This window comes from Atractosteus spatula, chromosome 1, assembly GCF_055471065.1.
Source record: "Atractosteus spatula isolate fAtrSpa1 chromosome 1, fAtrSpa1.hap1, whole genome shotgun sequence".
In the NCBI taxonomy this organism is placed as follows: domain Eukaryota; kingdom Metazoa; phylum Chordata; class Actinopteri; order Semionotiformes; family Lepisosteidae; genus Atractosteus; species Atractosteus spatula.
This window is the reverse complement of record NC_142706.1, coordinates 73,517,677-73,533,771: the sequence shown is the minus strand read 5'-3', so window position 1 is coordinate 73,533,771 and position 16,095 is coordinate 73,517,677. Positions and strand designations below refer to the sequence as shown.

The following is a 16,095-nucleotide window of genomic DNA, read 5'->3' as shown; positions in this document are numbered from 1 at the left end:
TGGTATTTTCGGGAAATAAATGTCCATACTCGAGTTCTTCCTCCCAAAGCCTACGGCACCAACGGCGACCCCTGCTGGCCGAGAGAGCAGAAGCTTACAGCACCTGGTATTCCCAGGCGGTCTCCCATCCAAGTACTAACCAGGCCCGACCCTGCTTAGCTTCCGAGATCAGACGAGATCGGGCGTGTTCAGGGTGGTGTGGCCGTAAGCGAAAGCCGGGGCGCCGGACTCGCTACTTGAAGCTGTGTGGCGGGGGCGCCGTGCCCCCTGGGCGGGACTGAGGGATCGTTCATGTGCGATTCTTTGGAAAGGAGCCGCTTTCGAACTCAGTGCGTGCCTGGATGTTGGCGAATGTGCTCCCTTCAGTTGGCTTGCCCTGCTCTTGTCCCGCACTGGAGCAGGACAAACAAACTGCACGGAGGAGCACAAGGCAAGTGTTCACAAGACAGAAACCTCCAGTGCACAGCACTCTGAAAACATTTCTGGGCTGTCGCGTTTTATTTCGGCACATAAAGCGCACCGGCCCTACACGTCGGCCAGACGCGCGGCGCCTCCGCCCTCTTGTGGCCTTGCGGCGTCAGAGCAAGAGGCTCCTTCTCGCTGCCTTTCCGCTGTCCCGGCGGCCGGCGAGAGGGAACCTGGAGCGCACTGTTATATACATTTAAAGTAATATACAATACTACTGTGGACGCTGTTTCCCCACCAATCATCTGTTTTTAGAGCACAGTGAAGACACAATACAAAGAACACAAGCTGTTCCTGCTGATAATATATAAACGCTAGCAGAGCTATTACTCTAGACGGCTGGTGTTTAAAGAGCTAGAGTGTACAGACTCAATCCGGCAGATAGACGTAGGCTCTTCAAGCCACCGGTGACCAACAACTCTAGAAATGTTCAGAACTATGGGAACATGTTTTGCTAAGTAACCATTAACACAACCCTGAAAAATAATAAGCATTTTTATATGAGCACCGTACATAATATAAAATTATATCAATAACTTCGTTTCTTGAGTTTGCTTCTGTTTTTATTGCTTAGTAAATAAGATGACAGAGCATTTGGTCTAAAACAGCACATTAAAGCTATCTTGTTTCCCAGACATTATATTAAGTAATAATAGCATAATAATAGCATTATGAGATCACTTACCATAATGCAAATACAATCACTGTAGTGGATCATCTGTGTTTACTACAGTGTGAATTCATGCAAGGTTTTTGTACAGCTCTGTATCACTGTGAAGGGCTGTGCTTGTATTGCCCACAATAGTACATCCCTGCATCTTGAACTTCAACATTGCTTATGAAAAAAGTGAAATCCTTTGAATCTTTTTGCCATTTACCACTGTAATGGGTTCCAGTGAAACTGGCAGTGTACAGCTCATACATTATAAGTTTTGGTGCCTGCCCGGGTTTAAAGAAATAAAACCCCACATCATCGTCGATATACTCTGAAGCTCTGCATTGCACTGTAATGGTGTCACCTGTCCGGACAGACACAGAGGCGGGGGACTGATCTATGGAGATCTGGGCACTGGATTCTGAAAAACAAAGTAACCACAAACATCGGGCTGAAGGCATTTCAATACATAATTTGTCACTTATAATTACCTGTATTTAATCTGTACTAATTTGCCATGAGGAAACATATATAAATAACTATGAATTTAAATGGTGGGTAAATCGTCAGCGTGCGTAGGCTGCAAAGGAACAAGTAATAGGTTTATTCCATGCTGAAAAAAAGAAGAAAGAGAACACAACGTTTCGGCCGTGGAGCCTTCTTCAGGTGTGTGTGTTCTTCCTCAATAAGGCTCCGAAACGTTGTGTTTTCTCTCTTCTTTTTTTCAGCATGGAATAAACCTATTACTTGTTCCTATGAGTTTAAATGATCACTCTGTTGACAGATATTAATTAAAAGCTGTAATCATACCATTTCCTTGAATCCAGAGAGCCAGTATGAAGACAAGTTGAAAAAGGGTCTTCATGGTGCCAGGCTGAGGTTTCTGAGCTTGTAGAAAAGGGTTTCTTTTTTAAAGCTGGTGAAAAGGAAAAATTCACAGAAGAGCGGTTTATGCAAAGTGGTCTGTTATGCAAATATAGTTGCAGGTGATGAAACTGACAGATGGTGCAATGTGAATCTTAATAAAATATTCATTGCACTTAAAAACAGATGTTAGGATATTGTGGTATAAAATCATCAACAAGTGGCACTTGTGATGTCTTCCGTACTAACTTAGAACATTCTAAATTAGTATTACCAAAATGCATTCTATTTAATAATCCCATTTAGCATAAAGATTTTTCAAGAGGTTTTGAAATCCTTCTGCTAGTTAGAACTTCCTTGAAGCACAATTTCAGAACATAAGAACAGTGACAGCCTATAATACAATGAAGATGGATTTCATACCACAAATCCCATTTAATTATTATCAGTAGATTTTTAATAACACAGTATTGTAAATGTCATGTGAATGTCAGACCACTTAAAACAAGCAACTCTCTTACTGTCAGAGACAGAGAGCAAATATTACAATCTTCTTCAGAGTAAATAAATTGCAATTATTGCAGTAATAAATTAAAATTGGGGGGCCAACGCGATTATGAAAATTAACAGTTTCCTCGTGAAGCAATATTTTAATTAAGATGCTCCTAATGCGGTTGTAAAGAGAAGGAGTGATTAGTTATCACTAACAGGTTGAGCCTGTCACATACTACATGAGGCTGCACTGTATATGGAAAAACGTGTTTAAACCTGACTTGGTTTAAAAGAATTAACTGGGTAGAACTAACCTGATAACTGGCTACAGGCTAGCTCTAGTTTCAGTTATCCGGTCATAGCAAGTAAGGCTAAAGCAATCGGACTACCTACACGGTAAACCACACTACAGTAGACAGGAGGCTCAATCATTGAATCCTTCACCTGCAGAGGCAAAAAAGAACTTAAGTCTTGGTCCAGGGATCATTAATTACAGCTCCTTGAAGAAAACTAAGACAGAAAAAATCCCAAGTCACCATACTGTAGCTCCTACAAAAGTCTGAACAGACACCTGGTAAAGCATCGTCGATAAATTGTATGAATATGGATATGAAACGAACAGGCTTCATCAGCAAGTTCTGCTCCTAGGGGGGCTACTGAGCGCGGAAGCCCAGCACAGCTCCCTAGCAGACAGCAAAGCCGCCTGCACTGCTGCATCTGTTATTGGACCAAGCACACCTGTAACAATCAATGATGAGGCCCCCTGTCCCGCGATATTGTACTTGTCTCCTGGCCGCTGGCTGGCGCCGTGAGATTTAGTGCTCGCGCAAGAGACCGGGGCAGGGCGCGAACGCGGCCCCCCGCCCCCCACCCCCCACAAAGTGTGCGCTCCAGGTTCCCTCTCGGGGCTCTGCAGCACAGCGTCCCGGCGCTTCCTCCTCGCCGGCCGCCGGGACAGCGGAAAGGCAGCGAGAAGGAGCCTCTTGCTCTGACGCCGCAAGGCCACAAGAGGGCGGAGGCGCCGCGCGTCTGGCCGACGTGTAGGGCCGGTGCGCTTTATGTGCCGAAATAAAACGCGACAGCCCAGAAATGTTTTCAGAGTGCTCTGCACTGGAGGTTTCTGTCTTGTGAAGACTTGCCTTGTGCTCCTCCGTGCAGTTTGTTTGTCCTGCTCCAGTGCGGGACAAGAGCAGGGCAAGCCAAGTGAAGGGAGCACATTCGCCAACATCCAGGCACGCACTGAGTTCAAAAGCGGCTCCTTTCCAAAGAATCGCACATGAACGATCCCTCAGTCCCGCCCAGGGGGCACGGCGCCCCCGCCACACAGCTTCAAGTAGCGAGTCCGGCGCCCCTGCTTTCGCTTACGGCCACACCACCCTGAACACGCCCGATCTCGTCTGATCTCGGAAGCTAAGCAGGGTCGGGCCTGGTTAGTACTTGGATGGGAGACCGCCTGGGAATACCAGGTGCTGTAAGCTTTTGCTCTCTCGGCCAGCGGGGGTCACCGTTGGTGCCGTAGGCTTTGGGAGGAAGAACTCGAGTATGGACATTTATTTCCCGAAAATACCAAACATTTCAATCTTCCCACTTTTGTTTCCTTCGGCAACGCTGACTGGCAAACGGTATCGCGACGGTCGTCCACTTTCTAGGCATGCCAGTTCAGAAAGAGAAGCTCCCTCACATCCCTTCAGATGCTCAAGAAAAATGATCAATATCCTGATTTTTAAAGATGGCTCTTTTAATGGCATGCGTGTGATTCGTATTAGGAAAAAAACACGTTTGTAAAACGAATATCGAAGCTGCCTCTAAATCTGCAATTGAAGGTCAGTCAATAAACAACTCGTTTTTCGTAGAAATATACATATATTCATTTATAACCCATTTCATTCATTGAGCACAGATTCTCCAACAAAATGAGCAGGGATGGATTCAGAGTGAGCAGAAAAAAAGGGAAAAACCGAGTTAAGAACAAGAAAGCATAGCGTATGTCTGTAACGGGCACTAAAACGAGTACCATGTCGTCTGCCGGTGCTCGTGAAAAACCCCAGGGCGTCTTTCTAATAACCCCCCTCTATGAAGCGGTTTCACCAGCATGTTGTGCTGCTCACGGGGGGGGGGGGCTGCCGAGCGCGGAAGCCCAGCACAGCTCCCCAGCACACAGCAAAGCCGCCTGCACTGCCGCATCTGTTATTGGACCAGGCACACCAGGGGAGAGCGCGAACGCAGTCCCCCACTACCAGAAATTATGCAGTCGAGATTCCCACATTTGGGGAATTCGCAGGGGTCAGCACAGCCGGAGTGCAATGGCCGAGCCTCGCCCTGGGTGAACCAATTCAATTTTTAAGAACTTTATTTTCTTTTCACAAAAAAGTACAGGACATCACAATTTAGAAAGCTTTACATTAATATACATATTTAAAACAGTATAAATGATCACATCTCATTACATTTTGACACGGTACCAGTTACATAGCAACAATTTCTTTTTTTCTGGTGCAAATCACATTCTTTACTTAAACATGATAATGTTTTTCACAGTTTCTTGAGATATTGACCTATGCTCTCTATTTCCCACAGATTTTCTGCTTCCTCCCTCCCTTCTCTCCACAGATCTCTGAGGTAATAGTTCTCTCGGGTGATGAACAGGGCCAGGCTACCTGCTGCCTTGACTGGGACCTCGATGCCTTTGAACAGCCCCATGTTCCTCACTCTCCACAGGGCGTCTTTCCCACTGTTCACCACGGCCCAGATCCTGTCAAACACGTCAGGAGGAAGTTTGACAGGAGAGATGCCGTATATGACGAAAGCAGCGGTCAGGGTAAATTGGGGCGAGAGAGCTTGCAACCAATCTTCAAACTGTGCCCAGAAGGCCTTAGCAAAAAAGCAGGACCACAGGAGATGGGTCACAGTCTCCTCCTCGCCGCAGCCCACCCTAACGCAGCGAGGGCTGGGGGTGAGGCCCCTACGGTACAAGAAAGTTCGTACCGGTAAGCACTGGTGGACGACACTCCAGGCTAAATCTCTGTGAATGTTGCACAGAAACTTAGAGGATGTGTGTTTCCACACCTTCCTTGTTTGGGCTGGTGTTAAAATGCCCACAGGGGTCTGCCTATTGTTCTGGGGTGCAACGAAATCTTCCAGTTTTTGGACGCTGACATCTCGGAGGGGAATATGGCCAATTGGGTGAGATCTTAGAAAACTTTTAACTGTCCCATAAATTGCAGGGCATGTGTCAGAGAGTGGGACATCCAGCTTGGGTCTGACACCCCACACTTTGAACACCTCCCTACCTATCCAGAGCCTGGAAAAATAAGTCCAGGTACGCGCTGCAGGTGCTGTTGCAAAGCCTCTCAGCACAGAGGCCAGGAAAATGCACAGCAGCTTCGTAGCAATATCTGGGACAGACTTCCCCCCTGAGGGTAGCGGCCTGTACATTATTTCCCTTCTGAGTCTTTCCTGCTTCCCACCCCATAGAAATTGAAACATCAATCTCCTCAGCACCGCCGCAACACGGTGTGGGATTGGGAAGGTAGAAGCCAGAAAATTCAAGACAGGCAAGAGCTCAGCTTTGATGACCAGCACCTTCCCTGTCATGGTGAGGTCTCGGTCCTTCCATTGCATCAGTTTTTTGTTTAAGATTGGCAATTTGTTCTGCCAATTTACTGTTCCCATCTCTTCTCCAAAATACACCCCCAGGACCTTAATTCTCTTCTCTTGCAGCCTGAGATCATGTCCTTCTTTTGGCTCCCTCCAGTTCTGATAAAAAATCTCACTCTTAGATTTGTTAATTTTTGCAGAGGAAGCCAAAGAGAAACGATCACAGCACTGCAGAGCTCTGCTAATTGAGGCATTGTCAGAGAGGAGCAGGGTGACGTCATCCATGTATAGAGATGTCTTTACCTCTCCTCCCCCACTTCCAGGCACTGGTATCCCATTAATGGCCTGATCCTGGCGCAAGGCACAGGCTAAGGGCTCCATAGCCAAAACGAATAACAAGGGGGATAATGGGCAGCCCTGCCTCACCCCTGAACAGACTTCAAAGGGGCGTGATCTATTGCCATTAACCATTACTCTGCTGTTGCTACCTGTGTACAGCAGGTTAATCCACTTTCTCATGATGGGGCCAAACTTCATGTGCTCAAGTACCGATGTTAAGTACTGCCGGTTTAGGCGGTCAAAGGCCTTTTCTAGGTCTACACCTAAAATGCACAGAGGGAGGGAGCGATCCTCCGAGTACAGACAGACATCCCTCAACAAGGCCAGGTTGTCGCTCATCAGGCGTCCTGCTATCCCACAAGTCTGTTCTTTCCTTACCAGTGAGGCCACTACATTTTGTAGGCGCAGGAAAAGGGCTTTGGACAGGATCTTAGTGTCCACGCCTAACAGGCTGAGGGGTCTCCAGTTCTTTATGTCATTCTTTGCTCCTTTCTTAAACAAGAGAGAGATAGTGCCTTCTCTTAAGGAGTCAGGCAGCAATTCTGTCTTATAGCTTTCCTCGAAAAGGAGCAGTAGCGGATCCTGAAGCAGATCCCAAAAGGTGCAATAAAATTCTTTAGGGAGCCCGTCAGCACCCGGAGTTTTCCCCTTCTGTAAGCTCTCCATAGCCTGTCTCAGCTCTTCTACTGTCAAATCCCTCTCAAGTACTTCCCTATCTTCTTCACTCAAAACGTTTTCTAGCTTTGAGGTGAAAAAATGAATTTCTTCATCCTTTACCTCTGTAGAGCTGTACAGTCTTGAGTAGAAGGCCTCGGTGCAGGAGAGGATAGCACTCGGCTCTGTTCTCTCTCGTCCCTCCTCATCAACTACACTTTCCATGACAGACTTGGAGCCTACCACTTTCCTGAAAAAGAAGCGAGTACACTTCTCATTTTCTTCCAAGAACTGCACTCTGCTTCTTAACAGCACTCCTCGACTACTTTCTTCGGCTATGCTCCGGATGTCCTTTTTTAAAAGGGTGATATCCTCGAGCACATCGAAGCCACTGTGCAGCATCGTGTAGAGACGCTGCAGCTGCCTCTGTTTCCTGGCTAGCACTCCTCTCCGTCTGGCAGCAGCCTTCCTTCCCTCAGCCATGAAAAAGGCCTTTGTCCTCACCTTCACCTCCTCCCACCACTCTCCTACTGACCCGTACAAACACTGCAAGGACAGCCACTGTGATAGTTTCTCCTTGTAGCGGGATACTACCCCCTCGTTCTCTAGCAGCTTTGTGTTGAGTTTCCAGAGGCCTGGGCCAAAGACAGTCCCGCCCTGGAGTTCCACTCTACACCCTAAAGCCTGATGATCTGAGAAGAAGACAGGCTGAAGAGTGACCCCAACAACTTTCACTCTCGCTGAGACAAAGCAATAGTCAATTCTGGAGCTGCTATTCCTCCCTGACCATGTATATCCTGCTGTTGTGGGATATATACATCTATATGTGTCTGAGAGTTTAAAGTCTTGAACTAAGTTTTGCAGGGCCAGTGAGCTGGAATCCAATTTTATCGAAGAGCTAGACTGCCTGTCTGTGTGCTCTAAGATACAATTAAAATCCCCTCCCACTATCACGTCTGTGCTACATAACAATAGGGGAGAGAGTGCCTTGAGTAGCTCCACCCTTCCTCCCACGTCAGTAGGACAATACACATTGATTAGCCGCAGGTTAACGGTCCCCCATTCCACATCCACACACAGCAACCTGCCATCTATGACCCTCTGAATACTTTTCAATTTGAAAGCCCATCCTTTGAAAAGAATGGCCACGCCAGAGGCTCTGTTGTTATTGTCCCCTGACCAAACAGAAGGCCCTTTATCCCACCTATCTTCAAAGCTTTTATACCTCTCTTGATAGGCTAAAGCACACTCCTGCAACATCAACACATCTCCCTCTCTCTGCTGGAGGTAATCAAAGACAGACTGACATTTAACTCTGTCATTGATACCTCTGGTGTTAAGAGAAATTATGTTTAGAGCCATATTACATAAGAAAGTGGAACCAGTCTTTACAAAACACATTTCTCTTCTGTCTCACCTGTTACCTTCTTCTTTTTCTTTTTCTTCTTACCAATTTCCTGCCAGCCATCCTCTGAATGAGCCTTCATCAGGGTGGCAGCAGTAAAAGCGTTCACAGAGTCCATTTCAAGGAAGGGGCTAGAGGGAGGGGTGGAGGGGTTCCAGCTGTCCCCATCGCCATGCTCTCCTTCCTCCTCGCTCGGGGAGAAAACAGAGTCATTTTTCCTTTTCCTCACGTCCAGCTCCTGGGAGCACTGAGGGGAAAGGGGTGCAGCCGATGCACCAGTCTCCTCTTCCCCCTCACCCACCAGCTGCTGCAGATCCTCCGTGATGGACTGGATGGAGGAGAGGAGGGCATCTGTAGCACTTGCAGAGTCTGGGAAAAGCAGCTCCGCTGAATCCTGGGTATCCTCGCTGGACCCGCTCCACCGGGGGGCCCCACACTGGCCCTCGTTCTGAGGAGCAGGAGTGGGGGAGGGGTCCTCGCTGTTCTCGGGGGTTTTCAAACCCTCGTGCTTGTCTGGTGCAGTCTGTGGTTGTGGGGGCGTAGTGGATCTTTCTTCCACCGGCCCCGGAGCCACAGCAGGACTGATCCTGGCTGGAGGCTGAGAGTCTTTGTCCAACAAGGGTTCTTTGTTTGACTTGTTGTTTGCTTTGGCTTTTCGGGCCGGTTTGGCTGAAACAAGCACTGCCTCATCCTTTCTCATTTTGAGTTTATTGGCGTAGGCGTGAGGGCAGTTCTTAAAAACGTGTCCTTCCGAGCCACATAAATTGCACTTTGGCAGCATTGAACAGTCAGAGGCTAAATGTCCCTGTTTGCCACAGGTCTTGCAGCATTTCACAGTGCAGGACGATGCCAGGTGTCCCACAGCACCACAGCGCCGACACACCTTTGGTTGTCCCACATAAAAAACATAGCCATTGCAGGCGCCCAGCCGGATTGTAGAGGGCAGGTGCCTTAAGCCTCCATTTACATTGTCCGGTAGCAAGCGAACCTCGAATTTCCTTGCTCCTGTTTTTATACCGTCAACATCTCTAACCTCAGTTCCATGGTGGACGGTGCAGTACTGGTTAAGCCAGGTGTGAATGTCCTCCGTCTTTGACAGTTCCGAGAACACAACAACATGCACGGTTTTCCTCTCTCTCTGTATCAAAGGCTGCAAGTTGATCTTCTCAAGAGCAGGAACTTTCCCTCTTTTTGCCTCAAACACATCCACACATTGTTCAAACAGAGGATAGGTAGCAAATACAACCTCAAATGCTTTCTGACCTGGGAGAGCGAAGATGAAATCCAAGTGCCGAGGTTCAAAGCCAAGTTCCTTCTGCAACACTTTTCTGCTGAACTGCATACGATCCATGAAGAGGTCATCCAAAAGCTCAAAACGCACAGCATTCTTGCGGGATCCAAAAGTTGCCATTTCGTAAACTGCAAAACAAACACTGCTTCCACAAAACAAAAAAAACAATCCAACAACTCCATCTACAAGCTGATCAAGGTATCTCCCCTGCCAGGTAAGTATGAGTTGTACAGGCCCCTGCAAGCGGCCCGCACCCACAGCACAGCACTCGCAGCCTAGGCCAGCTCCTCGCCCTGCACGCCACCGCCTCCTGCTGGGCCCACTCTTTCGCACACTCACACGCCACACCAACACTCAAAAGTGTGGGCAAAACGAGAAAACGAGCGCGCCGTTTCCTACACATCTGCAGTCGCCATTTCGCCATCGCAGCATGTCCCGGGATGCAATTCGGCCTCATTTACATATCACCAGACCGGCAGATCGCTACGCAAGCTCGCGACGTGCGCCTGCCACACACCGAACAAACACCGGAGCCTCTTCAGCAATTTCCGAAAAACGCGCCTGCTCGCCTGCCCCCAAGGCTCCGTCTCTTACCTGCTCTCCAGAGCCTGCTGCCTTCCGTGCTTTTCCCTCGGCACCGCTGCACCGCACCGCACACAGCTCCTGCAGCGGGGGGAGAAAGTTTCCACGCTCCGCCGCAGGGAAGGCTCGCTCCGTGCGCACACGTCCTTTCAATGCCAGTTCAACAAGTGCTCCGCATTAGCAGCGTCGGGGCTCCGGCGTGTCGCGCCTCACCTCACCTCGCACAGCCCCCTTCCTTCAATGTCTGGCGCTGGGCACGCCCCGCTCTCCTCCACCTCATCTTATCGCGTGTGACCTCCGACAATGGCCACAATGCCGGGGAATGGCACCTGTAAAGTGTTAATTGGGGCACAGGAACAGCCCGCCTCGTCTCGGGGGCCGGCTTCAAAGACAATACAGCAAGCACAGCGGGGCGGGGGAAGAAGACGACACGACACTCGCAGGCACATTCAGCTCCGGCGGGAACGAGTCCTCCGTCGGTCTTTTCAAGTGCTGAGAGCCGAGTAATCCCCGGTGACTAGGTCTCACCCTGCGACTCTCGACTGGGCTCACCCACGGCAGCCCAGCAGGTGTGAGCCCGGCCGGCACCCGGATGGGAGATTCCCCCCGGGAAAGCTCAGGTTGCTGCTGCTGCTCCTGCGAGAGGGGTGACTGGGACCAGTAGGGAGCGCTCACCCTGCGGGCTGTGTGGCTCTCTTATGCCCCAGCATCCTCATGGCGACACTCTGCTGCACAAACAGGCGCCGTCCTTCGGGGGAGGCGTAAAACCGAGGTGTCCTGACCCTCCTTGGCCATTCCAAATCCCAGGGCGTCTCTCAAGAAAGAGTCACGGGGGTGTTACCCATCAGTCGGGCTCTCCTCCTAATCCCCGTCTCACCTGTAACAATCAATGATGAGGCCCCCTGTCCCGTGATATTGTACTTGTCTCCTGGCCGCTGGCTGGCGCCGTGAGATTTAGTGCTCGCGCAAGAGACCGGGGCAGGGCGCGAACGCGGCCCCCCGCCCCCCACAAAGTGTGCGCTCCAGGTTCCCTCTCGGGGCTCTGCAGCACAGCGTCCCGGCGCTTCCTCCTCGCCGGCCGCCGGGACAGCGGAAAGGCAGCGAGAAGGAGCCTCTTGCTCTGACGCCGCAAGGCCACAAGAGGGCGGAGGCGCCGCGCGTCTGGCCGACGTGTAGGGCCGGTGCGCTTTATGTGCCGAAATAAAACGCGACAGCCCAGAAATGTTTTCAGAGTGCTGTGCACTGGAGGTTTCTGTCTTGTGAACACTTGCCTTGTGCTCCTCCGTGCAGTTTGTTTGTCCTGCTCCAGTGCGGGACAAGAGCAGGGCAAGCCAACTGAAGGGAGCACATTCGCCAACATCCAGGCACGCACTGAGTTCGAAAGCGGCTCCTTTCCAAAGAATCGCACATGAACGATCCCTCAGTCCCGCCCAGGGGGCACGGCGCCCCCGCCACACAGCTTCAAGTAGCGAGTCCGGCGCCCCGGCTTGCGCTTACGGCCACACCACCCTGAACACGCCCGATCTCGTCTGATCTCGGAAGCTAAGCAGGGTCGGGCCTGGTTAGTACTTGGATGGGAGACCGCCTGGGAATACCAGGTGCTGTAAGCTTTTGCTCTCTCGGCCAGCGGGGGTCGCCGTTGGTGCCGTAGGCTTTGGGAGGAAGAACTCGAGTATGGACATTTATTTCCCGAAAATACCAAACATTTCAATCTTCCCACTTTTGTTTCCTTCGGCAACGCTGACTGGCAAACGGTATCGCGACGGTCGTCCACTTTCTAGGCATGCCAGTTCAGAAAGAGAAGCTCCCTCACATCCCTTCAGATGCTCAAGAAAAATGATCGATATCCTGATCTCTAAAGATGGCTCTTTTAATGGCATGCGTGTGATTCGTATTAGGAAAAAAACACGTTTGTAAAACGAATATCGAAGCTGCCTCTAAATCTGCAATTGAAGGTCAGTCAATAAACAACTCGTTTTTCGTAGAAATATACATATATTCATTTATAACCCATTTCATTCATTGAGCACAGATTCTCCAACAAAATGAGCAGGGATGGATTCAGAGTGAGCAGAAAAAAAGGGAAAAACCGAGTTAAGAACAAGAAAGCATAGCGTATGTCTGTAACGGGCACTAAAACGAGTACCATGTCGTCTGCCGGTGCTCGTGAATAACCCCAGGGCGTCTTTCTAATAACCCCCCTCTATGAAGCGGTTTCACCAGCATGTTGTGCTGCTCACGGGGGGGGGGGGCTGCCGAGCGCGGAAGCCCAGCACAGCTCCCCAGCACACAGCAAAGCCGCCTGCACTGCCGCATCTGTTATTGGACCAAGCACACCAGGGGAGAGCGCGAACGCAGTCCCCCACTACCAGAAATTATGCAGTCGAGATTCCCACATTTGGGGAATTCGCAGGGGTCAGCACAGCCGGAGTGCAATGGCCGAGCCTCGCCCTGGGTCAACCAATTTCAATTTTTAAGAACTTTATTTTCTTTTCACAAAAAAGTACAGGACATCACAATTTAGAACGCTTTACATTAATATACATACTTAAAACAGTATATATGATCACATCTCATTACATTTTGACACGGTACCAGTTACATAGCAACAATTTCTTTTTTTCTGGTGCAAATCACATTCTTTACTTAAACATGATAATGTTTTTCACAGTTTCTTGAGATATTGACCTATGCTCTCTATTTCCCACAGATTTTCTGCTTCCTCCCTCCCTTCTCTCCACAGATCTCTGAGGTAATAGTTCTCTCGGGTGATGAACAGGGCCAGGCTACTTGCTGCCTTGACTGGGACCTCGATGCCTTTGAACAGCCCCATGTTCCTCACTCTCCACAGGGCGTCTTTCCCACTGTTCACCACGGCCCAGATCCTGTCAAACACGTCAGGAGGAAGTTTGACAGGAGAGATGCCGTATATGACGAAAGCAGCGGTCAGGGTAAATTGGGGCGAGAGAGCTTGCAACCAATTTTCAAACTGTGCCCAGAAGGCCTTAGCAAAAAAGCAGGACCACAGGAGATGGGTCACAGTCTCCTCCTCGCCGCAGCCCACCCTAACGCAGCGAGGGCTGGGGGTGAGGCCCCTACGGTACAAGAAAGTTCGTACCGGTAAGCACTGGTGGACGACACTCCAGGCTAAATCTCTGTGAATGTTGCACAGAAACTTAGAGGATGTGTGTTTCCACACCTTCCTTGTTTGGGCTGATGTTAAAATGCCCACAGGGGTCTGCCTATTGTTCTGGGGTGCAACGAAATCTTCCAGTTTTTGGACGCTGACATCTCGGAGGGGAATATGGCCAATTGGGTGAGATCTTAGAAAACTTTTAACTGTCCCATAAATTGCAGGGCATGTGTCAGAGAGTGGGACATCCAGCTTGGGTCTGACACCCCACACTCTGAACACCTCCCTACCTATCCAGAGCCTGGAAAAATAAGTCCAGGTACGCGCTGCAGGTGCTGTTGCAAAGCCTCTCAGCACAGAGGCCAGGAAAATGCACAGCAGCTTCGTAGCAATATCTGGGACAGACTTCCCCCCTGAGGGTAGCGGCCTGTACATTATTTCCCTTCTGAGTCTTTCCTGCTTCCCACCCCATAGAAATTGAAACATCAATCTCCTCAGCACCGCCGCAACACGGTGTGGGATTGGGAAGGTAGAAGCCAGAAAATTCAAGACAGGCAAGAGCTCAGCTTTGATGACCAGCACCTTCCCTGTCATGGTGAGGTCTCGGTCCTTCCATTGCATCAGTTTTTTGTTTAAGATTGGCAATTTGTTCTGCCAATTTACTGTTCCCATCTCTTCTCCAAAATACACCCCCAGGACCTTAATTCTCTTCTCTTGCAGCCTGAGATCATGTCCTTCTTTTGGCTCCCTCCAGTTCTGATAAAAAATCTCACTCTTAGATTTGTTAATTTTTGCAGAGGAAGCCAAAGAGAAACGATCACAGCACTGCAGAGCTCTGCTAATTGAGGCATTGTCAGAGAGGAGCAGGGTGACGTCATCCATGTATAGAGATGTCTTTACCTCTCCTCCCCCACTTCCAGGCACTGGTATCCCATTAATGGCCTGATCCTGGCGCAAGGCACAGGCTAAGGGCTCCATAGCCAAAACGAATAACAAGGGGGATAATGGGCAGCCCTGCCTCACCCCTGAACAGACTTCAAAGGGGCGTGATCTATTGCCATTAACCATTACTCTGCTGTTGCTACCTGTGTACAGCAGGTTAATCCACTTTCTCATGATGGGGCCAAACTTCATGTGCTCAAGTACCGATGTCAAGTACTGCCGGTTTAGGCGGTCAAAGGCCTTTTCTAGGTCTACACCTAAAATGCACAGAGGGAGGGAGCGATCCTCCGAGTACAGACAGACATCCCTCAACAAGGCCAGGTTGTCGCTCATCAGGCGTCCTGCTATCCCACAAGTCTGTTCTTTCCCTACCAGTGAGGCCACTACATTTTGTAGGCGCAGGAAAAGGGCTTTGGACAGGATCTTAGTGTCCACGCCTAACAGGCTGAGGGGTCTCCAGTTCTTTATGTCATTCTTTGCTCCTTTCTTAAACAAGAGAGAGATAGTGCCTTCTCTTAAGGAGTCAGGCAGCAATTCTGTCTTATAGCTTTCCTCAAATAGGAGCAGTAGCGGATCCTGAAGCAGATCCCAAAAGGTGCAATAAAATTCTTTAGGGAGCCCGTCAGCACCCGGAGTTTTCCCCTTCTGTAAGCTCTCCATAGCCTGTCTCAGCTCTTCTACTGTCAAATCCCTCTCAAGTACTTCCCTATCTTCTTCACTCAAAACGTTTTCTAGCTTTGAGGTGAAAAAATGAATTTCTTCATCCTTTACCTCTGTAGAGCTGTACAGTCTTGAGTAGAAGGCCTCGGTGCAGGAGAGGATAGCACTCGGCTCTGTTCTCTCTCGTCCCTCCTCATCAACTACACTTTCCATGACAGACTTGGAGCCTACCACTTTCCTGAAAAAGAAGCGAGTACACTTCTCATTTTCTTCCAAGAACTGCACTCTGCTTCTTAACAGCACTCCTCGACTACTTTCTTCGGCTATGCTCCGGATGTCCTTTTTTAAAAGGGTGATATCCTCGAGCACATCGAAGCCACTGTGCAGCATCGTGTAGAGACGCTGCAGCTGCCTCCGTTTCCTGGCTAGCACTCCTCTCCGTCTGGCAGCAGCCTTCCTTCCCTCAGCCATGAAAAAGGCCTTTGTCCTCACCTTCACCTCCTCCCACCACTCTCCTACTGACCCGTACAGACACTGCAAGGACAGCCACTGTGATAGTTTCTCCTTGTAGCGGGATACTACCCCCTCGTTCTCTAGCAGCTTTGTGTTGAGTTTCCAGAGGCCTGGGCCAAAGACAGTCCCGCCCTGGAGTTCCACTCTACACCCTAAAGCCTGATGATCTGAGAAGAAGACAGGCTGAAGAGTGACCCCAACAACTTTCACTCTCGCTGAGACAAAGCAATAGTCAATTCTGGAGCTGCTATTCCTCCCTGACCATGTATATCCTGCTGTTGTGGGATATATACATCTATATGTGTCTGAGAGTTTAAAGTCTTGAACTAAGTTTTGCAGGGCCAGTGAGCTGGAATCCAATTTTATCGGAGAGCTAGACTGCCTGTCTGTGTGCTCTAAGATACAATTAAAATCCCCTCCCACTATCACGTCTGTGCTACATAACAATAGGGGAGAGAGTGCCTTGAGTAGCTCCACCCTTCCTCCCACGTCGGTAGGACAAT

General features: G+C 49.6%; 3 non-coding genes and 2 pseudogenes across 3 annotated transcripts; 2 read left to right on the top strand and 3 right to left on the bottom strand.

The window, feature by feature from the left end:
- Positions 1–91: 91 nt before the first annotated feature.
- Positions 92–210, bottom strand: LOC148841988 (5S ribosomal RNA). Its single transcript, XR_016093695.1, has one exon. It is a non-coding gene; the product is annotated as a 5S ribosomal RNA (ribosomal RNA).
- A 3,625-nt stretch (positions 211–3,835) lies between these two features.
- On the top strand, positions 3,836–3,954 carry LOC148841987 (5S ribosomal RNA). Its single transcript, XR_016093694.1, has one exon. It is a non-coding gene; the product is annotated as a 5S ribosomal RNA (ribosomal RNA).
- Positions 3,955–4,681: 727 nt separating this feature from the next.
- Positions 4,682–4,816, bottom strand: LOC148841986 (U1 spliceosomal RNA; annotated as a pseudogene).
- A 7,019-nt stretch (positions 4,817–11,835) lies between these two features.
- Positions 11,836–11,954, top strand: LOC148841985 (5S ribosomal RNA). Its single transcript, XR_016093693.1, has one exon. It is a non-coding gene; the product is annotated as a 5S ribosomal RNA (ribosomal RNA).
- A 727-nt stretch (positions 11,955–12,681) lies between these two features.
- Positions 12,682–12,817, bottom strand: LOC148841984 (U1 spliceosomal RNA; annotated as a pseudogene).
- Between the last annotated feature and the right edge of the window lie 3,278 nt (positions 12,818–16,095).